Source organism: Hirundo rustica, chromosome 7 (assembly GCF_015227805.2).
Source record: "Hirundo rustica isolate bHirRus1 chromosome 7, bHirRus1.pri.v3, whole genome shotgun sequence".
NCBI classification, from domain to species: domain Eukaryota; kingdom Metazoa; phylum Chordata; class Aves; order Passeriformes; family Hirundinidae; genus Hirundo; species Hirundo rustica.
Genome location: NC_053456.1, coordinates 32,212,669 through 32,240,087, shown reverse-complemented (window position 1 = coordinate 32,240,087; position 27,419 = coordinate 32,212,669). Strand labels below are relative to the sequence as shown.

General features: G+C 39.5%; 1 long non-coding RNA gene across 2 annotated transcripts in view; it reads right to left on the bottom strand.

Moving 5' to 3' along the window:
• The window catches only part of LOC120755503 (uncharacterized), a 60,310-nt gene extending 43,895 nt beyond the window's left edge, over window positions 1-16,415 (bottom strand). Inside the window, exon 1 of one of the 2 annotated variants that reach the window (XR_005701803.2) lies at window positions 16,276-16,415. This is a non-coding gene — a long non-coding RNA (uncharacterized LOC120755503). Of the gene's footprint in view, window positions 1-10,574; window positions 10,649-16,275 lie in introns of those variants that run through there. The other variant, XR_005701804.1, reaches the window with a different exon arrangement.
• Window positions 16,416-27,419: the final 11,004 nt, after the last annotated feature.

Sequence of the window (27,419 nt, the reverse complement as noted above, 5' to 3'; positions counted from 1 at the left end):
TTCAGAGATGTTGAAAACAGGATTTGGAAGGGAAAATTTACCTCAGGTACCGATGCCTGGAAAGCACATAATTGCAACAGCAGCATGAAATTCATCCTTTACTCTGGCTTGAAGTGCTATTTGCCCTGCTGGTTTATGGTGTTTGTGCTCAAAGCTCCTTCTTTGCACACACAAAGGCTTCAACACTTACACCAAAAACACCGCAGCAAGTAAATAAATCTCTGGTTAAGGCGAGTAGGGAAGCTAAAAAGCACCCTTTTAATTGCTGAATTCCTAAGGATTTTCCAAAAGTTATTCCGAACCTGATGGTGTAAATGATAAAACTAGGAGAAGAGAGTATTAACTCAGGAAAGTTCAGCTCTTGTGTGCTGAGTTGCTGAGGCTGCCAACTCACAAGGGTTCCAGGGGTTCTCAGCCCCAGAGAGGGAAGGAGATCCAGCAGCTTTCAAGGCCTCATTACCTCCAGAAAAACACATTAAAAAGGAGCCTGTATACAGATCGCTACAAATTCTGTAACCTCTCCATTACACGTCTTTTTGTATAAAGAGCTTTCTGTTCTAAAGCAACACAAACCAGCCCTGGATTTGGAGTGGGGAGAGCTGGGGTGGCAATCAGAGTGGAACAGCACGTCCACTTGCTCCTCACTTTTGTGTCAGTCCAACACCCCAGCACACAAGAGGCTATAAAAGAGCTTGATTTTGCACCCCAGCATGATCCCATCCCCACAGCTCAGCTGATCTCCACATAGCTCCACTCCTGCTGCTGCCAAAAGGGCCCTCACACTCCGCAGAGGGTTTTTTTTTCTAATTAGCACTTCTCTGCCTTGTTAACATACAAAGAGCACTATGGCATATGTTTGTCAGCCAAAACAAATGCAGTGATAGAACTTGCAAGATCCTGACACCACGATGTCTCATCTCTTATTGTAATACACAAAGGGTTTACGTGTGTACGTTGTAAAAACTAGAGGAAGAGAAGAAACACATATACATACAATGAGAAAAAAAGAAAATAAATGCCTTTTAACTGTATTATATAAAAAAACATTTCTGCTAAAGCATCCATTAAATTAGAAAGTGGACTGTTTCTCTGAACACCAGAATGAAAATCACATCAAGCTTTTGTAGGTGGAAGGGCAGGAATAACTGTTATTTATTTCTAGAGACAAATGCCACTCTGATCCGCCTAACAGTGACAGGAACTTGGCCAGGAAGATAGAAACCAAAATGAAGCAGGGCCTTTGTGAAAATGGATGACTAAATTTCTATTGATCTCTTTCTACTTCCTAAGGAATCAAATTGCTATAAGACTCACTTTGGATCTCCCAGGTTTTTGCTCAGTCAGTTTAACCTCGACTCGGTGACCTCTGTGACACACCTGTCTCAATTTATTATATTCAAGCCTATGGAATTTGTACTTCCTTCATGTCCTCACTGTGATTTGATTTTCTCTGGCTGCATGGCGGGTCGTTAGGTTTAATGCAGGGCACCAGGACGCACACTGATTTGTAAGTGAACGTAATGCAAAGCGATACCAGGTGTTAAAAAAAACACAGCTGGAGCACAGGGGGCCATGGACAGAGCCAAAAATAGAACTCAATATTCTTCTGAAAGAGAAAATATCAGCAGGACTCAAAGAGTGCAACAGTAGTTGTGCTTGCTTTCTAAAATTAAACCTAAATATGGCAATAAATAAATTAATTTGAGTCCACAAGTTGAATGCATGGGAAGCCTGCTAATCAAGCCCGAGAGGAAGAAGGCTTAGCCCAAAGGGGAGACTGAAAGCATTCATCAATGGAATCTCTGTCTATACTAACAACGGGCTCATGTTTGCTCCAGTGTTAAACAAATATATTCACAGGGACCTGGACCTCTGCAACCCTGCAATTCCAGTCTAGTCTGTTACTGCCTCTAAGGGTTTGAGCATTGCCAAAACAATGTCTGCTTAGACTCAGAATTTTTTAACATATCATTCTAATCTGTTAATTTAGGAAGAGGCTGCGCAGCAAATTTCAGTAAGCTGTGAGTTTTATACCATTTTCCAAACTTAAGCCCAGCTAACTACTTGTTGTTTTACCTAAATCCTTCTTGAACTTTTAGAAAAGACACACACTGTGCCACTAGGCTGGGGGAAACCTTTTTCCATGTCACAGCTGACTGCTTTGGTTTATTGAGCCAAACCATCCTGAACACATGCTTTGCAGTCATTTTGTACAATCTCCTATACATTTTAATTCCTTTAGATGCGTTCTGCATACATCAGCTACTACTTTGTTGGCAATCCTTTTGCCTGCTAGAAGAACGGGGAGATCCTGCCAAGTCAGGTAAAACCTAAGGGACAGGCCAGGGATAACAAAAAATTAAAATAAAGATCCCTATGTATTCATGGAAGTCCTTGCTCCAGTACAGACATATCATTAAGGAATGCTCTCTAGGGGAATAAGCAACGTGCAGTCATATCCAAAATAAGGATTACAAAGAAGATAAAACTTGGTCAGATTGTATATTAAAACAAATTAATAATAAAGGGAGATTACAGCAAACTCCCTGACTTTTACTGTTAGTCCTTCTGACAGCATGAAGAGCGACATCTTTTTATTGTGTTAATAGAGGATTTCCAGAAAAGGGGAATACAGGACTTCTCATATATAGAAAGGATTATATAGTTAAAATATTGAAATGACACTCAGTAATTCTGACGTTTTAGACTTCAAACCATTTCAATAATCCTTAATATTTCTGTTTCTCTTTACCTGTAAAACTTAAGGATTTTTTCAACCACAGGATTGTAATACAGTAAATTATTTCCCATCACATATGCATCCACTACGTAGGTGTAAACATACAGTATTAAAACTAGGAAGAAGGAACTTAGAGCAATGGTTCCATAAGTTCTGTCAAAATGGTTTTCTGGGGCCAAATACAGTAGATTGACACCTTAAAAATGTGGGGTTTTGTGATCTCTTATGTAGGTGTTCACATCTATATTTGGTGTACATGCAGGAACGGATCCCTTGCACTACAGCACAAATGGGACAGACCCCTGTGTTGCACTGGGGCCCAGATGGGAAAATTCGGGTCAAATTCTCTATTTCCAGATCATCTCCACTGCTTTGGAAAATAAACACTCTCAGAGAACTCTAAATTACACTCTGTGATACACGTAATTCTTACATCACACAGAAACCATACTGGGAGGAGGGAGCATCCCATTATTTTGTTTTTGTCACTCCAAGCTCATGGGCACAAAAGAAGCAGCTATGTATCTCACATTCTGCTTTCCTTAAGCAGCCTCACTTATGAAAATGAACCTAAAACATCAATTCGGAGCCTTTTACAAATCATTTCAAGAATTAAATCTCTGACATTTTCCTTCAATCCTTGGCATATGTATCTTTTTAGAAACATCATCCTATTTTCTGTTAATAGTGAAAAGCAAATCTCGGGAGAATCATGAGAATGCAGAACATCTTAATGTTGATTCCAAAATTAAAAGCCAGAGGGGCTTCTTTTCCCTCTCACAGGTCTTCCAGCAAATTATTGATTGTTGCTGATCTTCTTCCATTAATATATTTATTTCTTACAGCCTGAGTGATTGTGTTAAATTACTTAGTAACTCTCTAATCATGTACATCTCCTGGGGCTGAAAAGAGCTTTGGTTATAAGAGTAATTTGTTTCAAATGAGGCCTTATCTATCCTAATGTGAGGGTAAGGGGCTTGGGGGAAAAAAGGAAAAAAACAAAACAAAACAACTTTTCCAGGATCATACTTGGAAGATCCTAAATTCTAAGCCATTTAAGGTCTAACAGAAGAGTGACTCAAATTTGTATCTTCTGAAAATCACCCAACAGTTACCTGTGAATACCTACTGCAAGAAAACTGGTGGATTAGAACAATCCTTTTAACAAAATAGCTATTAAAAAAAAAAAAAAAAAAAAGTTAATAGCTTTCAATCTTTAGCAACCCTAAAGTCAGACACAAAGTATGAGAACAATTGAGCCACAACGCTCAATTTTTTTTTTTTCCTAAGTATTGCAGCAGCAGTTTAGTGTCATCCTGGAAGCCGAGCTAGGCTGAATGATGCCAAGGATTCTTCCTTCACCAGAGCCACCCTTCCAGGCAGAGGCCTCCCTTTGCTGCCATCAGCACAGCTTGTTTCAACTACTTCAGCTACGTTTATGGATCAAGCCCAGACCCTTTATAGTTCTATTTCAGTCATGATAATAAACCACAACAGTGCAAGAATCCCACAAGATACTCTGGCACAACGCAGCTGCATCTACTGAGGAGACACTGGGGCTGCACCTTTTGGCCATGCAGGTTGCCAGCATCCTGCCATTCCTTTCAGAATTTTTAAAGGGTTTTAAGGCAGGCAAAGAGAGCACAGAAAATTACATACTGTGAATTTTTGATCTGCTTCAGTGCAAAATCTCTCAGGCTGAGCTGCAATTAAAGTACCAATCAAACCTCAAAAGAGATGGGGAGCTCAATATCCCAACAGGATGACCAAATGCTTTCCCTTCCTGTAATAACATTTTCTGTTGCTTGGCTTGGATTTTTTTTTTTTAAGCCATCAGTAGTTCCAAGGTTTAGGAAAAAGTCCTGGCACTCCCACTCATAACCACAAGCAGAGACAAAATCCCGTGAACCAAAGCCAGAGGATGCAAGCGACCAACATGGAAGGAAGAAGGCTTGATGCTGTTTTGATTTTTGTCTTTTTTTTTCTTTTATGTATTCTCTGTATTTGTTGGGATGTTGCATTCTTTACATATATATTTGGAGCTCTGTAGCCTATTATTGTATTCTAGCTAGTTTCCCCAGTACTTTTCAATGCCCTTTACCCTGGCAGAAAGACAAAACATGTTCTAAAGCCCCTTTCCTCTCTTGGTTCTTATAAACCAAGGCCAAAACCCAGCTTTTCAGACACATTTTCATCAACAAAGCACAGACCCATCTGAGAGGGGGAGGATTTAGATGTGGCTTGGACTGCAGAGGTATTGCATTACCACTTGTGCTCCTAACTGGTGGTTTTTTTGTCAATTTTGTTGATTTAGCAAACTTATAAAACTGTATTCACCCCTGTAGGGGGTGGGCTTTTGAGGACATTCTTCCATAACTGCCCCTGGAGCTCCAATAAAGATCCACTTTTATATTACCTCCCATACTAATGTTATCTCTAGAGTGTTGTTGTTACACTTCTAGGTTGAAAAAGGCATCAAATCCACCCACATAAACCCGACAGGTACATTATGGATAGAGATACAGAGGAGCCTCTCTAGGTTCTTTGAGAACTTGAAATAAGGTCATATGAAGGAATGGAAGTTCCAAGAGCTTTGCATCTGCTGGACTGCAGTCCATACTCTGTGCTGAGCAGTCAGTTATGAGTGGAATTCAGCTCAGACATGAAGTTACACAGAGAACACTAACTTATTCATTTTAAAGCCCTCTTCTTCCCCAAAATGAAATCAAGGACTGATTTTTGAACTGCAGAACAATACCTCCATGGCAGGCTGCCCAGTGTGTCCTACACCTTGAACTTTTTCTGTGATATCTAAACCAAGTCTGGAAAAGAAGGATTTGGCTGGGAAGTTTGGGACCTACACAGTGACACATATGTACCTGGTATCTAAGAAGAGGAAAAAGGGGACAGAAAACACACAGAAATTAGTCACTCCTGGTTTAAATAGAGTTCTCTCTCTTGTGATCAAATGCTTTCTTAAATCAGGGCTCCAAGCAACCACCATGAACACTGTTGGTGTGAAAGAGAAGTGTGCAAAGCTTTCTGCTGGTATGTATTGAATTAATCTGGCAGGAAAAAAAAAAAAAAAAAAAAAAAGCAGTTAAGAAAGAAAAATCTATTTGCTAAACTTGGCAGCTTTCCCACTTTCTGCAGCACTCAGCACCCTTCACGTAACAGACAGGTTCTGGCCTTGTGTCAGCAGAGCAAAGTGGATCTCACAATTCACCTCTCGCACCAAAACAATTGCACCTGTTGAGACTTTGCAGAAGTATCAAAGGAAGCAAAATAATTCCTTTCACAGTATGCACAACTCAGATTATATTTACTACAAATGGTAAGATTCCATCTAAGACTTACAGACTTTTGGCTATTTATTCCTGGATAATATGTGACATCTGTTCAGCACCATAAAATGGTTCATTGCTGTGGGGAGAAAAGAGGCCACATGTCTCCACAAGAGTTACTGAAGATAAAAGGAGTTTATACAAGTACTCTGACCGAGTGGGTCTGCCAGAACAACTGCCCTTGCCCTCCTAAGAGGATGTGGTTCCCTTATAAATAAGGCAAGCAATATGGCAAATTCTCTTGGCTTATCCAAGGAATGCACTGTAACTTCCAATATGCAAAATGTAATAGGTTGGCAAAATTTCTATCTCTCCACGCCCTCACCTGTTAAACTACAGGGTTAGTTAGATCTAAGTAGAGGTCTGATCTCTACAACATCAGCAAGCCAGGACAAAACTGCAGGTCAGCAGTTTTATTAGCAGGAATCTTAAGCTTTTCCAGATAGATTTAACTTTGAATCCAAACCCTGAACCCATAGCTGGGGGTGTTCAAGCTGTTTGAAAACCAGATTAAAACCCAAAGAAGTGGTAGTCACTGGCAAAGAAAATAGTTTCCTTTCAGAAGCTCTAAAGCTCTGTATCTGAAAGTTTAGATTTAGTTCTTTCCCCTGAGATACTCAGTATCTGAAAAAGACAAGAAAATTTGCAACACCCACTATGTTTTTCCAAAAACTGTTAATTTTGTTTATGAGACGTCCTTGTCCTAAATAATACAATAAAGTGAAACACATTCCTGTCTTTTCCCTTTTTATGTCACCAGTGTACTCAGGGACCTTGGTGCTAAGTGAAGCTAGTGGAAATTTCTTTCCTTCTTGCAGAAAGGGTGAAACCAAAGTTATTCATTTTTTTTTTAAAAAAAGCAAAATTGAATACAAGCTCCATTCCTCTCTAAAACCTGTGTATAATATTGCAGAGTAGCTTTTAGTTAACTTCACTATTTTTTTGTACTGCTGAAGTCAATAAAATTCCATGCATACTCTATATACAGGATTACTCGATACATTTTTGACCAGCATTGTACTAAGAAGCAGATGTTTTAGATGTTATTGCCATCCAGAGGAAGATGCCTTAAGAACACATTGTGTGTCTAGTGATGTACTTCCCCTGGAACAGAAAACAAGGCTGTAACACTTAGGCTGCTTCAAACTAAAACTTCTAATTCAACACAAAGTAATTAAGTGGAGCATATTATTGAATCTACAAGCAGCAGGTTAAGTGCACAGGTTAATTTATTTCTGTTATTTACACTGCAGCTCTGTACCAGGCACAAACCTGCCAGAGCATCTCAGCCTTCGAGCCTCGTCTGATCCACGCAGCTCTCATCTGCCACCACGAACATGAGATCACCGAAAATGAAGTGTTCCACTTCATTTGACCCTCTCTTGTAGAGAGATATTAAACGTGTATAAAAACTGCACATTTTCTTTCATTGATTTCAGGACGTCTTCAACCGAAAGCAGCAAAACATGCATTTCAAGTGCTGCCAGGCACTCAATTTACTGCTGTTCTGTGCACTAAAATGCACAGGGCTCAGAGAACATAAAAAACAAAGCTACAGACACATGCTCAGAATACAGAGGATCCCAAAGATAATTCAGCTACTTGCCAGCAGGTTTCACATGCCTCAATTATTTCCACATGTGCTATGCAGACTACTAAGGGAGAGTGTATTTACTGGTCTTTGTATCTCCTTTCAGTCTTAAGTTTTAATTCATCGCAGTTAGGTCTGTATATAGGCGTATATGCATTGCCATGAGTGTACATATGTGTTTATCAACACACCTAACCAATAACTAAGGCTTTTCTGCTACACATTTACAAACTTAAAGGCAGCTGTGATCCTCTGATCTCTCCACTGCACTACTCCAGCATTTTTTTATTATTATTATTATTTTTATTAAAATGTGACATGAACTCGATCCTGTACAAGTAGATATTTGGGCTTTGCAGATCACCTTCCTATAGAGAGGGATATCAGAAGCAGAGGGCATGGAAATATTCTACACATGCCTAACTCTGCTGACTAAATTAACTCAGACCAGAGAACCAGGCAGATAACATATTCCCCCCAGAAAAGGAAAGAAAAAATAATTAAAAAACAAGGGTGAACAAGGAATAAAAATAAAGTCCTCACATGAAGCAGAAGCCTCCATGGCCTCACATACTTCTGAAATGGGACAAAGGGCTTTAGTAAGGTTATTTTCATATTCTGAAAAGAAATTTTCATGTATTCCAGTGAGGTATCAGCTATATTAGCAAGCATAAAACTTCAGTTTCTCACATCTGAGACTCTGGGCTTGCTGCCTGTGGCCCTCCTTCTGCAAGATAAGTTTTACTCAGCAGGTGCCTGGTTGCCAACAGGGCCACGTCCCAAAAAAGTTCCTAAAAGAGCTGCACCATGTAAGAGAGGGCAGCCACTACAAAAACTTTTCTCAGTAAAAAAGGCATTTGTGGACTTGTAAATTACTTTTTTGTTTCTTCACATACGAAATAGCGGCATGTTACGCACTATAAAATGACAATTAATTAAACAAAATAAGCACCCTCCAAGAGATCCATGCTTATTCCCACTTGGATTTGCTTTGTTCTGGAGATAAAAGTAGTTGGAGTTTCTTGGAATGTTTTAAGGCACTTATTTCTTCCTCACAGGGGCCCAGAAATACTTTTGAGGAGATGCCAGTCTGGGTTGGAGAACCCTTAGTATCTGCCTTTCTTCACTGTTCATCAGATTTCCTGTGGCAGGAGTACCTAAAGAGGTGTTTCCCCTGAAATGTAACTTGTGTTTAAGTGCACAAACACTGGCTTTAGTCCAGGCAAGGCCCCTGAGTAGTTCCAAAAATCACATGGCCCAGGGATGACTTAATGTCACCAGATACTCTTCTCTGCTTTCAAACTAGACTCTGCTCTTTTTGTTAGCTGTGTGGGTCAATTACGGGATGGTCTGGATAGATCTTTAGTCCTCTCTCATCTAATTTCTATAATTGTTCTCAGTATTTAAATTTTTCATGAAGAAAAAGGTCTATTATTTCACTCAAATCAGTATTTACCATTAGGTTTACCATTAACTTAATTTGTAAAGACAAGCTCCAGATAAAATTAGAAATCTTGAATTATTCATGGTGAGGTCTACTAATTTTGCACTATTATTTCTTATGTGAAACTTCAATGTGTCACATCAAAGGGGTTGGTGGTTTGTTTCTTTTCGGGCAGGGAATAAATGCTTCAAAACAGAGTACAAAATGTACTCCCCAGAGGAAAAAATGTAGCTGTCACATTGAAGATAATGCATTTAATCTCTCTGTTACATTGTAGCAATTTCAGTAAGCTTTATTGTACTGTGTTTCTTTGTAGCAACCCTGCAAAAAATTCATTTACTAAGTAAGCAGCCTGATGGGTCCGTACATTTCTACCCACTTAACAATTAGATTAGCGCTTTCAAAATACTCAAAAGCAGCAGTCAATTCCTTTTATAAAAGCTAGCAAACAAAGGAAGCATGTCAGTCATTCCTCAAAACAGAGATGCCAGTTACTTTCTAATCTCCTCCGATTTAGTTGAATTCAGATTCAAATTACATATGATTTTGTAATCTTCTAAGTCTTCCCAAGAAATCTAAATCTTCTAAATCTTACTCATGACCTATTGTGTAAGTATTTAATCTTAATTTATTTTGATGCCTATAGTGGAACATAGCCTAGTACCAACACAAAATCCTTAAAAAAACCTGACCACGACTAAAGTGTGTTCCAATTTTCAAAATATTCTTTCAAAAACACACCTGGAGACAAATTAATTGTATGTATAAATCAGGCTGTAACATGAGAAAAAGCAGCACGGAAAATCACTTGCCTCTCATGTTGAAGCAGTTCCTGCAAACTCCATTTACTGCATGCTCATAGGGAGAAGCAAAGCATCTTCCCAGGACAAGCAGCTGTCCCAGGATCAAAGTGCCAATCCCACACAGCCTCTGGAAGGATTTGGCCTCTGTCTATCTGGCAAAACCATTCAGATATGGATCATTAAAGGTTTCACTGCTAAAAGTACAGAATGCTCTTTAAACAATCAAAAAAGATCCCTCAATATACATTAGAGCTTAGGGAATATCTGTGCCCTGGCATTTTATTTAATATGACTTCTTTTGTCCTTTCCAAAAGGGCAAAAATTTGACAACTATTTAATTCACAGACCACAACTGTTGCAGCAGTCAGAGGGTAGATATGGGCTGAGACACAGACTCTTTGTTTATCCCAGCATGAAAAGGACCCTGGTTTATTCCTCTTTACAGCTCAGCCATCCTGACTCCAACCATTCACTGACCCTGGCTGCAGCAAGCTCCTGATGTAGGTTTCCCTGGCAGCCTCTGACTGCTGGTTATTTCCTGCTAAACTCTGACTGCAGGGATCAGTTTGCAGACTCTGACTGCAGGCTTTTACCCAGCTAGACTGTGACTGCAGGTTCCAACAACAGGCTCTGACTGCACAACCAGACTGACCTCACAGCAGGGATTCTCTGCCCAGGATCCTCCTCCTTCTTCATGGATCCTTCTTCCTCAAGGTTCCTCCTGCTTCATGATTCTCCCCACACCAGCTAACCCCCTCCCTTTTATCACACTGATCTTCATTGGATACAGCTGTGACTCATCAGGGGCGAGGCTGTACTGGGTAATTAACATGGCTGTTACTGATCAGGGGTGAGGTCACCTGCATTCCCTTCTGCTACACACAGAGTCTATGCAACACTGAATACCTGTTTACAGGATGCTTTCTGTATCAGAAGCAAAATGGCAGCTACCATGAAAATAAAGGATGTTTTCTCCTGCTTTGTGATTAGGAGTATAAAGTTACACTGATTTTCCTGCTATTTCTGCTTTTCAGTCATGTTGACTGCTAAAATTATCTGTTGTCAACTAAGCAGGGCAAAAGAAATCTTGTATGGGATCTGAGACTGCAATAATAATAAACAGAATAATTCAGGACTTTGTATTTCATGCTGGAGGTGATTACCTGGCATGAAATGTTACAGTGTAAGAGGAGACTGACCAGAGCCAGTTATTCCCGTTACCATGTATATAGGAGCTCTATGCCATGAAACAATTTTAAAGAGTTAAGATTTTAGGTAAGGGTTAGAAGCAATTTATATTGATCAAAATGTAAGTTAGATTAGTGAATGGTAGGTTAATGATTATTAGATGCCCAAGCTAGAGCTAACTGTTATATCAGGAGCTTGTTTATAGAAAAAGTGGAGTAAGTGAACCGTCATAAGAACAGATTGAAACCACTAAGAACAATGGCCAGCACCTGGACTTGGTATCAATCAATCACAAAGCAGGGGACCTTGGACAGTGCCAGAGGGTCACAGAGACCTGACGAAGACTCTCCAACTTCATCCTTTGAGACCACTGACCCAATTCGAGACCACCAACCCAATTCAAGAGAAGAACTGCGCACGCGTGAAGGACCGATAGCCTCATTTTAACACAGAGTGGGGATGGGAGGTGCTGGGGTTATGCTGCATATGTATTGTATGTAAGATCTTGGAAAATAAATAGAGAGCAAAGAGCCTTGTTCGGGGTGGCCACGCCTTTCGGAGATGACTCCCAGGCCGCCCGTTGGTGAATAAATATACCACTTTCTAACTTTAATTGGTTAGAGGATTTTTGTCTGTGATTATATTGGTTTTCAATGACTCAGCCAAACCAGTACCAACTAAATCAGTAGCAGAAAACAGACAAATAATTAACAAATAGAAGTGATTTCAGGTGCAATCTGGAAAAAAAACCAAAACAACAAAAAACCCCACAAACCCAAAAAACCCAAAACAAACAAACAAAAAACAACAACAAAAACCAAACAACAACAACACAAAACAACAACAACAAAAACCCCATGTATTGAATAAACAGCTCAGGACTATCTTCCTATTTCAAAGTAAGGAAACTAGCAAGCTAACTGAATGTATTTAAATACATTCACACACTGGTTGTGCTAATAAAGCTTTCAGACAGTGAACAGGGCTCCTCTTAGAAATGACTGCTTAGAAAGTTGGGCTTTGTAATATTCCCATGAGAACAGGAAACCATGAGTTTTGGTGTGCATTGGGAAGAGGCAAATTTAGAATTCAGAGACCTCTAAGTGCTTTGTGTCTTCTTCTCCATCTCTAGGTCCCCAATTAAAGACAGATGTTAAACGTATGCTTCAGTCTATTTCAATTTAGGAAGTCAGTGAAGCATGAGCTCAAGCCTTATATTCAGCATAGGGATCACGGTAGAAGTGGGGAATTTAGTAATAAGTAATACTTTACTCTTAAGTAGCAGCTTGAATTAGTGGTATGAAAGTGTTTAATGTAGGAAATCACTACCATTAGCTTCATTTTAACAGATGAAAGAGCTGGGACACAGACATGAGTGATTTGTCTCCAGTCATACAAAAGGCCAATAAAAAAAGAATCTAGGGAAAAATCCTGTATTACCTGATTCTCAGTTCAGACTTATGGTCTCTCCTGCCATCTACTACAACTCCCCTAATTGCTATATTTAACAGGAAAATAACAGCACTATATCAATACAGACCCTGCAAACCATCAGAGGGGAATGGCTACCAGACCTGCAGAGGTGCTGTAACACAAATCTGCAGTAAATCTACCCTAACATAGCAAACAGGTGCAGTCCTTGATTGCTTTTTCTAGAGAAACATAACTTGAACATGTCAAAAAGTTGATAGCCCACACTGACTTGAGATGTCTACCTTCATTACACTCATGATTTTAGAACAGTTTCTGAATAACACACATACCTATGTTTCTAACCTGGCACAGTTTCCCCAGAGATGTTGAACCAGATATTTGTAAGACATTTTTGACAAAATGCATTTCCAAGAGTTTCCTCTGTTTTTACAGAATTTTTGCCCAACTTCAAAAAAATCCCATGCAGACTTATTTGGCATATTATGGATGCATGAATGAAAGACTGCAAGAAATTGCAGTGATGCCGAGGACTTGTCATACAACACAGAAGTAGCGCCAGCATCTTCTGAAAAAAAGGCCAGGACTGACAATTCTTTAATTTCAGCCTTCCTCAAAGACTCATCCTCACGTGCCATCTCCATTGCCTCTGTATTCAGGTTTCTAAAACAAGATAAATGAAATTATATCCCACGTCATCAGCACAATGTATACAAGACACACATCTGTTACCAAAACTGTGATGTTCCCTTATTGCTTAAGCAGTTGTCAAAACTTATCACTGCCTCTGCTATTTCACTGGTGCAAGATTTATTCAACATTCAAAAAAGATGAGGTGCAGGACTCTCAGTAACCAGTAAAACAGCTTTAACAACACCAGCATTTGTTCACCACTCGTAAAATTTAACCTGTACAGAGAACTTCAGAGACCGATAGAACAAAGGTGTTTTAATAGACAGAGCTGGCCACTAGACAGAGTGTTTATATTCTGTACCTGAGCATTTTCTAAGCCCAGGGACTGTATTTTCCCAACTGATATTTTACTATAAACCTGAAAACAGCATGTTAACAAGGCTATGCTAATGTTCATGTTTGGAAAAAAATCAGATCCTCAGAGTTTCATTACTTATTTTGTAATTATTTTAACTATTCCCTCAACAAAGAGTATTTTTGCTTACTTCTTCAGATTTCACAGTTTATGTACAGAATTGCCTTTTAACAGCCTCTCTGTGGGCTCCCACAACCTTAATTCATTTGAAACCCATATAAACCTCTATGCCATCTGGTAACTTTTTGCAATCTAATTATCCTGATAAATGTATGCACAATATTAGACATTTTCCATTACAGGGGTGACTAATGTTGCTTCTCTATTTACAAATCTGCCTGCAGATTTCTGTTACAGGCCCATTTGAGGAGGCTAACAGACTTGTTCATTTAAATTTATATCTTACCCCATGCCAAGGTTTTCAGCCAAGCATCCCTTGAATTACGAACTACTGTTTATTCAAATCCATTTCCTGTCATGTAAATTAAATATATAAAGTAACAAAAATGCCAGAGAATTTCTTTTGCACATTTTTTGTGTGTCACCAAGTGAAATTTTGAATAAAATCCTTGGTGCACTGTGAAAGGAAAAATAACAACAGAAGCTGCAGTTTCCCCTCTCATTTTGGAATTTCAGGCAAGCAGCTGTGTGTCTTGATGAAGGTTCTGGAAAGACAGCCGACTTTGAAGTTCACATCACAGTGACGTGATCTGTGCCACACATGACTTCTGGGAAATATGATGAACCCCCAGTGCTGCCTCCCCAAACCTCCAGCCCTACAACCCACGGCGTGTCCTGTGTCACACTGGTTCATTCCAGACAGCAGTGACACTGCTGACCTGCTGGGCACTACCGGCATTCAAAACCCTCCAGGGATAAAAAACCACTTGTGCATCTCTGTGTGTGTGTGTGTGTGCACAAGCGGCATCTCAGAGCGCCGAAGGGAGGCACCGCAGCTCTGGGAGCTCACGTTTGCCGCAGCTGAAGACAGTAAAAACTACAGTTAAAACCTTGCTGAGTTGAAAGCCGAGAGCAGCTTGTCTTGTTTCCCTCATCACTCCTCCGATTTCTTCCACCTTCCTCGTTTTCACATCTCCAGCCATGCTATACCCTCCCATCCCAGCTGGCTCCTTGATTTCGTGGTACATTCTGGCGTTTACTCTGCCAAGTGAAATTCGAGCCCTGCCTTTAGGGAATACTCCTCGATACAAATCACAGGGTTTTCCACCTGCAGTCCCCCAGTGCTTCACAAACGGGACTCACTAGGGAACTGAAACCAAGAGACCAACACCTTTAAAAGGCAGCTCAAAACAGAGGGGGCAGACCTCTGCTCTGCCCCAGCTGTGCGCTCCATCAGCAAGTGCCACTGTCTGTAGCCCAAAGAAACGTGGCATGGAACAGTTCATGCACCACGGAAAAATCTCATGGTCACAGCCTGGCCACTGCCAAACTTTCATAGTGCCTACAGAGAACAGTTTGTGAAATTACAAAAAAGCAAGACTGACAGAAGGAAGAGAGCTACAGTTTATCTTTATTTAGAGAAGAAAAACATTTTATGTACTCAGCTCATTTAACATCTACAAAACTGCGCAAGAGGGAGCTGGAGAAATGGTTTCTGCATATTTTACAGCTATACAGCTACTCACAATATTAACTCAAGACTGGGAAATTCCCTTAGGATTTGTCTTTTTTCATTAGTTGATGATATAAGGGTCACAGAACAATATAGTCTACTTTCAAAAGTGCCTTAAATCAGCCACTCAATGTGCTTTTGAAACTCATCTAAACTCTTACAGAAATCTAGGTGTTTTTAAAACTTTGAAATATATTAATTTATGCAAATATAAGACATCTCCTTACTTCCCAATATGTGACACTTTGCTGTGCTATAGATACTACATTTTTATAGAAATGTATTTAAAATGTGAATTTCTATACCTGCATTTCTCACCAGCAGTAAATAACAAAAGCAACAGGAAAAGGGTTTTTCAGAAAGAGGTAGAGAACCAGCAGTTGCATGGACTCCTGCCAACAATCCCCTCTTTCTCAACTTTGGTTCCGCTGGTTTTAGCATATTTGCGATACCATCCTTCAGTTTGGGGATCTGGGTTGCTGTCCACCCAGGAAAACCGTCTACAAAGATTTTTATGTTCAGATGCTGCGTCAGGTTGCTAAAGTGCAGAGTATGATGTTGGCATGTCCAGCATCTCCAAGCTTTTAATTTTAAACTCATCAGTCCCATTTAAGGTGCTGGCAGATAACTGGGTATCAGTGGGCTGAGCACTGAACAAATCCTGAGATTAAAGCTGCCAGTACAAAAGTGCACTAATTACACACTTAAAGATTTTTTTACTCTGAACTCCACTGAAAATGAGCAGTTGGCTAAATTAGACAAAATTAATGAAAAAAGAAGCACAATATTAGACAGGCACATTTATCCTCCTTCAGTTCAACCATTAGTAGTCTGTTTTGCTGCTGAGTAACACCAGGAGGGCTCAGCACTAATTAAGCCAGTCATTATCACAGCTAGGTGTTTACAGCTCTTAAACTTCTCACTCATTTCTTCTCCCACCAGTTCCTGAGAAAAACATTTGCCCTTTTTAATTCAGAGAGCAAACAGGTCAAAATAAAAAATTATCCCATTTAGGACTGTTATCCAAGAGATTAAAAGAGAAAAGCCTTGTACCTCGAGGCATCCTGAAGGATGTGCTGGAGCATCTGGGCCAGGGTGATGGGGGAGGGCAGCTGGTACAGGAGCTCCAACATCTGCTGGCACTGCCACAATCCTGGAGAGAATTCCCTGAGCCCTGCAGAGCTCATGGCACTCTTCACAGGGGCTGCAGGTAATGCTCAGACAGGTGTTGCTGCTACCCAGGCTGATGTACTGCAGCTGAAGCAGGGCTGGGAAGGTGGTTTTCCCTTGTTGCTGGGCGAAAATAAGCTTTCACGTGTTGTGATAATGCAGCAAGACGTGGAATGTCTGCATTTCATTAAATAACATTATTAAACAGACTAGCTCACAGCCTCGGTGACAGTACAGGGATGCAAACTTCGTGTTAAATGAGCACCATTCTGAAAGTAAACCTGATGAATAAAACAAGGAAAGGGCTGTAACAAAGGAGAGCTGCAATATCCATAGTGTTTCTAATTAAGTTCTTCTTCAAGCTTACTGCAAGTTACATGTGCATTTCCTAACACATCCAAAAGTTGTTTTTGAATCCCTCAGATTCTGAGGACATGTCAGGGAAGGCCCAAGAATACCCAAAGAATTTTGTGAAAATCTGAGACAGTAATGGAAGGTGCCCAAAAGGGTTTGCTTGCAACCAGCCCTTGTATTAAAAATGAAGAGGAACAAAAAGCCTAATGATAATTCAGGAAACAAATGCATCTATCAAAAAAGGCTCCTTTCTTCCTAAATGATGCATGAATAATGTATCAGTCTCAGGGTTTTTTTAAAAGACTTCAGCAAGCAACTTCACTGAGCTTTCTGATCAGAAAAATTATCTTAAACCATGGGTTTGAACTGCAAATCCCTTTTGTTTATCCACACCAAATGAATCAGTGTGTCTGAATTATTTCAGCCAAAGCGGACACAACTTTTTTTAGAGGTGACCGTAGAGATTCCAAAAGGAAAGGTGCCTGGCTTCACCAGGAACCTCTTCTTTACTTCTGAGCGTACAATAAATGTGCAATGTGTCAGTTCCAACTTCAGGAGTCCCCAGACACGTGGGCTATAAGGACTTATTTTTAAACTCTCAAAAGCCATATAAATATCGGTGAAAAGAAAGTGGTTCCTCTGTAGTATAGTGCTACTCTAATACAGAATATGTCAAGCTACTAAATCGCACACACACACAAAAAACCCCAGTAAGTTGTTTTTTCATTGCAGGAATACTTTTAATCTTCTTTTTCAGCCACTAAACCCCACTTATTATTTATTTCTGGGTTTTGTGAAGCTTTAAAAAAGAATTATCCACAGAAGTACCATATGAAACTAACTACTTTTAGTAGAACCATGAAGGCAATTGATTAAGTCAGATGATATTATTTTTAATCATTCCATTAAGTTCTACTAAGATTGTAAAATAAATGCTCTAAAGAAAGAGACATTATTAACAAGACAGAAATGCATTTAAAGGAAGGAAAACAGCTCAATTGCTTTTTTTCACTCTCCAAAAACATGCAAACAAACAAAAAAAAAAAGGCAAAATTTTAAATATCTCCCAAAACATGAAAATTACTGATTCTTTTTTTTTTTTTTTTTTTAACCTTGGTACTTAAAATCAGCCAAATCCTCCATCAGATGCCATCATACAAGGATAAAAATTATTTTCACCAGGATTATTATTTCCCTTCCACATCAAGGCTGTACTCTGCTATAAAACAATCTTCTAACTCTATCCAAATCAGCATCTGGGGGAAGTGAGACTGGGGAGACATAACGAGCAAAAGAGAGGAATTAATTTCTACACAGACACAGTTAAAGCAATGGCTTAAAAAACATAGTAAGTGCACTGCAAATAAGTTCTCAGGGCACCCTTAGAATAAAAAATGTCTCTCTCAGGTAAGAAAATATTTAAATATTCGAAAAACACGGCGTTCTGGGAAACCAGAACAGAAACACTCCCAGACTATTTGTACATCAGGAGAGGTGCATCTTCCTCATCAGATGGATTGAGAGCCAGGCCAGTCAGCGACTGTGCAGGTGCCAGTGCAGAGCACCCAGCATTAGGTGTGGTGCCATCGTGTTTGCTGCTAATGAAGGCTGGTCAGGAGCACAGCAGAGATACAGCTGCTTCCTCCAAAGACATCACATGGCTCCAGATCATCCAGAAACAGCTGCCAGGAAGCTGTTTCTGTTACACAACTAGAGATGGTCAGAGCAGAGGAAAAGACAGTTTGCCAGGGTTCAGCCAAAACAGTAAAAAATGCACCAGAGGGACCTGAGCTGGGTTTGCTTCAAGCTCCAAGGGGAGGCGGAACGAACTGCTTCCTACAGCTGAAATGTTCATTTGCAGCTCAAGGAAATATGGGTAGCTACAGGAAATCAAGGTTTATTCATGGAAAAGGACAAGCTTTTGGAAGTATAATGAAAAATCTCAGAGCCACTCTTTTTGCAAAACAAGAGCAACATTCCAAGTCTGATTTCTGATTAGAACTTTTCAGTAATGAGTCAGGTGGAAGCCTACCAGAAATGAGGCAAATTGTGGATTGAAAATCATTCAGCTTCCTCGGTAGGCTGTTATGAGCTGTGTGAGCAGGATCAGATGTGCTTATACCACGCTGATTTATGTCAGAAGCAACAATCATGACTTAGCATAAGAAAAATTTGTACAACCTATTTTCCTGCAAGAGCCAGCAGTGTGTAACCATTCTTTTTCACCTGCTGTGCAAGTGTCTTAACATCTAAACTGCACCCTGTGTGCAAAGCCATGTAGCACTGAGTAAGGAATGATGATCAGCATTTGAAGTCCATCATGCTCAGGTCACAGTGAGAAAGTCATAAATTGGCTATGACACTTAATAGTATTAAAAAAAAACCTATTAAAATATAGATCAAGCCAATAGTGAGAGATGAAAAAAGTAGGAGTCCAGCCCTAAAACCCTCTTAAAACACATACAGCAGCATTCTTATTTTACATTGTCCACACCCCCATTACTTGCCATTCAATAAGATCAAAAAATATGTAGTATCTGTCAGCATACAAGTTCCTTTACCCTCAAATTCTGAAGGCCCTGCTAGAATATTCTTTAACCTCACATCCCCTTAGAATTCACTGGACACAGGAAGAAGTCCTTTATTATGGAAAAGCTGGGAGTTGAAAGGCGAAGAAGGGGATATTTTTATACTGATTCAGTTTTATCCAGCCACCAAGATGCTGCCACAATATTTCAGGATTCCTCTTGAATTTAACCCTGTCATAAATTCCAGGCTAATGGGGAAGTTGCTCCTGTGAGCCCTCATAGCAATGCTGCCCTTTTGTCTTCATAAAGTTTCAAGTGCTTCTCCAAACATTAAGGGTGGATCCAACTTTATCGGTTTTTCACCAGTGACTAGTTTTCATTGTAGGAAGACAATTTAGTTATCAAGTCACAAACCACTCTTCTCATTTTGGGGACCTCTGATTTAAACAACACACACGTTCAGCACTGATTCCCAGGCATTCATTTACTGATTATTTCATTATCAGCCAAAGAGCAAATATGGAGAGGAGTTAGCTGGGTTTATTGTCAAGCTAATTACTTTTCCTATGCCTTTGTTTAAATTAAGTATGAATGTGTTGACAACAGTGCTCGTCCTCAGCGATTTGTTATTTGATGTTGTTTCAAGTATCAATTGTACATTATTAAAAATTGTAATAAAATGGTGGCGCTTGAGTGCATACATCCATACAGACTTTCTTTAACTGGGGGGAGGGGGGGGTGAAATAACCATAGGCAGTAAATACAGTTCTTTCAATCAAATTAGTTAGAATACTTAGTTTGCTGCCTTGGTGAATTTGCTTAAATGCTTCCCTAAATTTTATTGACAGTATAAAGCTCGTTCTAACGGCCAGCTCTTCAGTATATTAAAAGAGCTCATAAATGAATATAAAATATTAAAGAAGGTTGTCATTTATTACAGCTAAAATCAACTGTATGTGCCGAATTCTAATGCAATGGTTATCAACCCTTCCACAGCCAGCACTGCAGAACTCCACAAGAAAAGTGTCTCAAGGCTTGTATTTGCATAAACACTTTCAGATCTTTTTCAGAATTGCAGGCAGATTATTATGTTTAAACCTCTTATCTAACTATACAAGAATTATTATTTTTCAAGTAGTGTTTTATATGAACTCACTATTCCTCAGACTAACACAGTTCCACACCATTAATTCCATAATCATGGCTGAGAATTTGCTTCTCACATCTTCATTCATATGCAAACACACATATCCCATCAACAACTGCAGCATTAAAAAACAAAAAACCAAAAACCAAAAACCTGAGGCGGTCATTGAAAAGACCGTATCAGTCACATTAATGATTTCATCTGCTATTATACACAAAAGCACGTGTTTTTACAATTTCAAAAGGAAAGGGTAGTTTTTATTGATTTTTTGTTGGAGAAAGGGAGTGGTAGGATTAATGAGTCCAGGAGGACATGCCTTTCAATATTTCATAATGCCATTTTAGGCACTTAATTTAAAAAATAACAAAATACTTAACTTTCACTTTTTAAAAAATCTCCAGATTCAAAACAGAGACTGTGCTATAAGAGAACCATAGAAACCAAACCCCAAAGTATTCCTAAATTCAGTCTGTTAATTCACTCTTTAAAGTTACATCTTCTCTCTACCGTATTTGATTATTTGTACATGTAGTTCTATACAGCCCAATGTTACTCGGTTTTCCTGACAGCTCCTGGCAGCAGATTTCCTAAATTGTTATGCATCACTTAAGATCTGGAGAAAAAAATAATTAATTATACAACTGCTGCCAACCAGCAACATTCCCTCCCCCCCACCCCCCCCCACTTTTGTACAATCACTTACATGTGCAGAAATCTTCTGTTGTGAGAGTTACCAAGAACAGAGGTTTTACACCCAAGTTACAAAAATCACAAGAAAGCTAAATAAAAAATAAAAAGCCAATAAATCTTCAGCTACAGTGATGTGAAAGTGACTCTATGATTCCTTCTGCCACTCACAATACATTTTTAACATGCATGTATTCAGTAGGGAAATGCTTGTACAAAACTCCCCAAACTGTGTTGGAGGTGGGGAGAGTCAGAGTCACCATGGCCAAGAATACCCAAGTGGGAAAAATGAGAACACCTATTTGGCAGGCTTGGGGGAGAAGTGACATACACCTTCTCCTTATGCCTCGGAGAGGAAAAAAAATCTCATGAGCTTGGATCCTTCTGCAAAGTTTCCCTTTGGTTCATGATTTAGAGCAGGTTGGAATGAGCTGAAGGCCATGCTTCATAACCTTTGGCACATCTGGAAGTGCAAACCTCACAGGGTTCTGGCACCACAGCTTTAGCATCCCCAGTCGAACTGGGATTTGGTTCTGAGCTGGTTGTCCAATGGAAAAATTCCTTAGCTGAAGAATAAATGAACTAATATATTTCTACTGATTTCAATTCAATTACTGTCCAAATAAGAATTTCTGAAGCTGGATACTACAACTGATCACATGCCAGTTAAAAATAATCAAACAAAGCACTGTACATTCCTTACCTCTTTTGCTTCACTGAAGCATAAGCCACCAAAACAACGAAAAACCCCCACACAACTCATGCTAAGCAATGATTTCTGTATCTCTTTCTTTCCTGACATATTTCTAATCTACAGTTGAGCAAAATAGTTAAATACCCAGTGGTCTCACTCTGAATTGGGTCAGGCTCTTGACCTTGTTTTATGACCTGCTCTTTTCTTGAGAGCAAAGTGACTTCAGTATTGATTTCTCCAAAGGATATGGAGTGAAAAACATGAAGCCGTTCCATTCTGGTAGTCCACATTGACAATCAAATGCTTGGTGCTATAAAAACACTTTCAAATCCTTACTTAAATTTGGAAATATTTGATCTGTGACTTCAGTGAATGCCTGGCTATTTACTAGTGCACGAATAACCTCCACAAAGGCAGAGCAGAGAAGAGAAACTTGAACTGGAGGGGGTTTTTTTCTACAAAGCATAAGCATAAATTTAAAGCATCCTGGTTAGTGCCACAAGGGTGGCAGCAACACTAGAATACAAATGGGTTGGGCACAACTGTAAAGACTTGATGAGGAAGCAATAAATGTGCTGTGAAATACAAAACTTCATTCATTCACCAAGAAAAAAATACCTACAAAACAGAGGTACTGCCAGTGTTCACCAAGCACTTCAGCAATGCCTCCATTGACCTGCTAGCTTGCATAGCAAGGGAAAAATTAAAAGTTAATTTCCCTGTATTAAAAAAAAAAACAAACCAAAACCCCGGGTTAATTTTGTCAGCAAGGCAAAAGCTGCTCCAAGTTAAGCCTGGCATTTTTAGAAGATGTTCTGAATGGCACTGGCATGACAAAGATCAAGAGACGGCGACTAATTTTTTAAAGTGTTGTTTCAATTAAGTGCCTAACATTTGCAATTATGGAGTTTTGAGAAGCTGAGGCAACAACATGTTCTCATTAATTTATCCAGCAATAACAGTTTTGGCACGAGGCTGGAATCACGGGCCAATAAAACAGATGAGCAGGAAGAGCTGTCTCTCACTGAAAAGACAATTGGCCTCAGTAGGCTTTCTTGCAAAGTCCATAACTAATTAAAGTATTTACACAGACTGAGAGATTGAGGGCCTTTGCCAACCTTTTGGGATGTGTTCATGGGAGGGAGGCAAGTGTCCAGGAAGAGTACAAGGAAAGCATTCTGTGTGGTTACACACACACATTTCTCGTTTTACTACAGAGAGTGAGATACAGGCAAAGCAATAAAAAACTGACACCAGTGTGCAAGAAAATACTAAATCTATATTTGTCTCACATTGGATTTTTATTACAGGCAGTATGTGCCTTCCAAACTTCACAGTCAGTATATGCCCTCCAAAATGTTTACAAATATTTTGTTATCAATTAGCTCATAAAATTTTCTCACAAAGTACCCTGAGGTAGTGAATTGGACCACTGCTGATGAAGTTATGGAGAAAGATCAACTAGTCTCTGCAAACTGTTTTTGAAGTGCATCACAAGAGCTTCTCAAAGGTGTAAGCATGTTTTTTCAATACCTTCTGCCAAAAAAATACTGAGTCACCATTTGAGAAAATAAACCTGCCTGGAGGCTTTGCTGACATAACAATGCTATTTATTAATTTTTTACAGGATTAATTTCCGCAACAAATAATCCCTGTGGGGCCTGGCATCATAAACATTCCAGCAGGTACAGTTACACTTCAGGAAGTCAAATTTAGGCAACACTATATGAGATATGGTACTTCCCCACTTTCTTGAAATTGTGGAGACAAGATTTTTAGAAATATTTATATACTTTCACACTTATTTTAAAATGAGATTTATTGCCTGTTAATTAGTTGAAATTATTTTCAAATGAATACTGATTTTTATCCTCTGGTAATTCAGACACAACATACATCAAAACATCCTGGCATAAGTCCTAAAGTTGCTAATTAAAAGGTAAAAGCAATATAGTTTGAACACGTACCATTTGGTTTAATTTGACATCATTTAACATACTTGTGCTTATTTAGACCTATTGCCATTTGCAGCAACTTGATAAGAGAATGTTCATTCCTTTTTCAATGATGCCTGAGCCTCTTTAAGAGAGTGAGGCAATATATATCAGTATGAACTTGTCCAATTTCTGCTTTAAGTGGGAAGAGCCAAAACCACCTTCATGCAATCATGTCCAAAATCACAAGCACAACTCCCTTCATTCTGAGCACAATATTCTGTTACAGAGATCAAGTTAGAGTTTATTAAATCTGTGATTAACCTATTTCTGTTTAAGAGAAAGTGATGATGCCTGTCTAGGTGAAGATTTTAACACCAGATCTCTGAAAAACTGAAATACATATTAGATTCACGTATTTAACATTTTGTCCCACAATTCCACATCTTACCAACCCTTTTGGGGCTTTACTTCTCTACACGTGACCTTTTTAAGTAAAGAAATGCAGTGACAAATAATGAAGTGGAAATGCAGTGAAGAAAAAACATGTGGATACCTCAGGACTGAGGAGGTTTACTTCTCAGCATTTACTCTTTCACTACTTTACTTCCTGTCTCTTTCCAATGGGAGATGGTGATGAAAACTTAAGTGACCAGACAAAATTCCCTTCTGCAGGACGATAGAATACCCCCCTACCGTCCCTGTACCCCAGTGAGCACAGGGCAAATTAATGTAGATACTTTTGTATATGGATACTGACATCCTCATGTATTTCCTTGTCTTGGGAGGAATGGATGAGAATGGAGAAGGCTAAGGAGCAGGGAAAAAATGTCTCAGTTTTTTGATTTTCCAAAATCCTCTGAAACAATTCTTGTTTAAGTCAACAAAATTTTGACTTCTTTTTCTCCTGTGACCAGTTAGACAGTGGCAGCAGACTGTGAACAAAACCATCCCACTGATGCCTTAAGTTTTAACTTCCATGTTTTTCAGGTTCTGTGCTGCCTAAGGGTGCAGTACTGAGCCTCGTATTAAGTGTTAGAATAGGATGCTCCCAATTGCCACATAATATCTTTGAGCCAGTTGTTATGTAGAAGAGAGACTGAATCCAGTCAAAGAAGAAAACATCAAATGTAGGGAAGGTGCTTAAATCCTGAAGGATATTCTTCCATCACTCAGTGCTATAATCCTTATATGGTTATTTTTGGCAACAAGAACCTACTTTTTTTTCATTAAGCATAAACAAGGAATAATCTCTAAGTTGACCTTTGATCAGCTTGGCAGTTCTTAACCTTGGGAGAGTGTTAGGACTGAGAGGACTCCAGCTGCCTGTGCCTCAGCCACAACAGAACAGCAGAGCTATTCCCAGAGAGTTACACTGCTCAGCACACACAGACACTGCCCCTTCTTCCTAACAAACCCTACTTCTACAACAATTAAAAGATAAGAGAATAAATTCTGCCTGTAACTTGCTTTTATTTTAGTGTTTGGAATTTTTTTTTTTTTAGGTTTGGGGTTTGGTTTTTTTTTTTTGGGGGGGGGGGTGGTGTTTTTTGTTCTTGTTTGTTTGTTTGTTTTGATTTTGAGCATTTACCCTTGATTTGATTCTCAACAGATCAGCTGTTATATTTAAAACTAGAATATCTTCCTGATCCTGATCTGTGGGGTCCAGACTTGCCTCTTTCCTTGGCTGCAGCTCCATGCAGAGCAAATTCAAAGCACACCTGAGCTGGTAGCTATTGTACACCCCAACAGCAATCCCAGACAGGAGAGATTCACGGTACAAAGAAAATAAAACATGCTTTTACTCAGTGTTTTCTCAATCACATTTCAATAGCTACCATATGAATCCAAGAACTCAGCTTACTTCTATTCCCATGTCTGTTACCCTGGTTTTTCTGAGTTTCTTTATTAGCCTTTTGATTTTCATAAATGGAGTCAGATCTTTTAGTTACTGTAGAATATTAGAGCAGTTTTCTACCTTTCCCACAGAAGTAAGATAAACAAATCCTTTGTTTTTCATTCTCTGTCCTTTGTTTGCATATTTCTAACCTGAAAACAATTGTAACTGACAATTGGTCTGGTCACTGAGGCTGAGGGGTAGAAACCCCAAAAAGCCAATCTTCTGCTAGACCCACAAATGTATAAAAAGTAAAAAAATAAACAAAGGGGTCTTCTTCTCTCCACTCTTTCAGCTGGGAGCTGGATCAGAAGAACCTCTGCGAAAATCTCTTGTCTGCGTGTGATTGCTTTGTGTGTCTCGGTGACACGTCCTCAAAATTGGAAGTCCTGGCTATCAGCATATAACAGGAGCCAACAATTGCCTTATACTGATCTCTCTTTGAATGCTCTTTCTCAATTTGTCTCTGGTAAATGTTCCTATAAAGAGTAAAAAAATGCAACCTCATAAATGAAATTTGAATGCTGTTTCTCCCCCTCTCTGCAGACTAGATTTCACTATAATTATTAAAAAAAACCCAAAAAACCTCAATCCAAATAGCCTGCTTGTGGTATTTATGTCTTGCCAGTAGCCACAGTACTAAAGAAGTGGGGGGAAAAAAAAAAAAAAAAAAAAATTGCAGAAGCAGAATGAATTTTGGCTCCTCAAAATGAAATAGAGAAAAGAGGCGGTCAGTTACTACAAATGCCTCAGGAAGATGAACATCAGGGGTGGAAAAGGCAGCACCAAGACAAGAACAAGAGAGGCATCAATACATTCTGGCAGTGAAGGATAGGGCTGCCAGTCTGGAGTGCTGGGTTCTAGAACAGCCTCTGAATGGGAAAGACAAGACACACCAGGCGATGCTCTGTGATCCAGCTGTTGTTGATGGGCAAGTCCGGAAGTTTCCTTTGCCTGTGTTCTCACCTCTTTATGGCTTGCTCATTGAAAAGTCCCCACACAATGTAACTGTGATGAAAGAGATAATGCAGCACTCCTCCCTCTGGGGATATTCAGGTGGGTATGAACACCCTGTATTCCATTTTAAAGATGAAATTCCTTCAGGTTATTCAGAGCAGGTCACACAAACTTACAAGTATTCACTTTTACCTCATACAGACACAGAAAATATTAACAGGCCTGTAAAGCCTCACTTTAATAGCAAAACCTGCCTGTTGAACTTGAGTTTTTCTTTCTGGGCTAGGCTGCTCCTGAACGAATATAAATGATACTGTGACAAATCAGTTCTCAGGTGACAAAAGCACAAGTGCAGCAGCCAGGTACACACGCTGTCAGAACCTCCTATTCCAGGGAGGGTGGTGGGAGGTTGTTTTGGACACTTGCTGTTCTCTTTGATCCTCTAATAGCAGTTGGGAACATAGCCAAACCCCTGCGCTGTCGGTGACAGCAGGCTGACAAATACTTTCTATCAGAGTGATTGATAAACTCTTTGCCATACTTAGTAATTGTTTTCCCCCAACTTCTGAGCTTTATTTCTACCCTGCCTACACAGTCCCTGATGGCTGTCCACTGAACAGCTTCTGAGCATTACACAATCAATTTCTTCAGCAGGTCTGAAAGCAGCAAATTTACAGAGCTGTCACCCCAACGCCCAGCCATCTCCACCCTCATTTCTTCTTAGCAGGATGGCCAGGCCTGAAGAGAGAGCGAAAACAAGGCAGAAGCATCCCCGGGAAGGACTGACGACGGGATTCCAGGAGAGAGTCCACACACTGGATACAAGAAG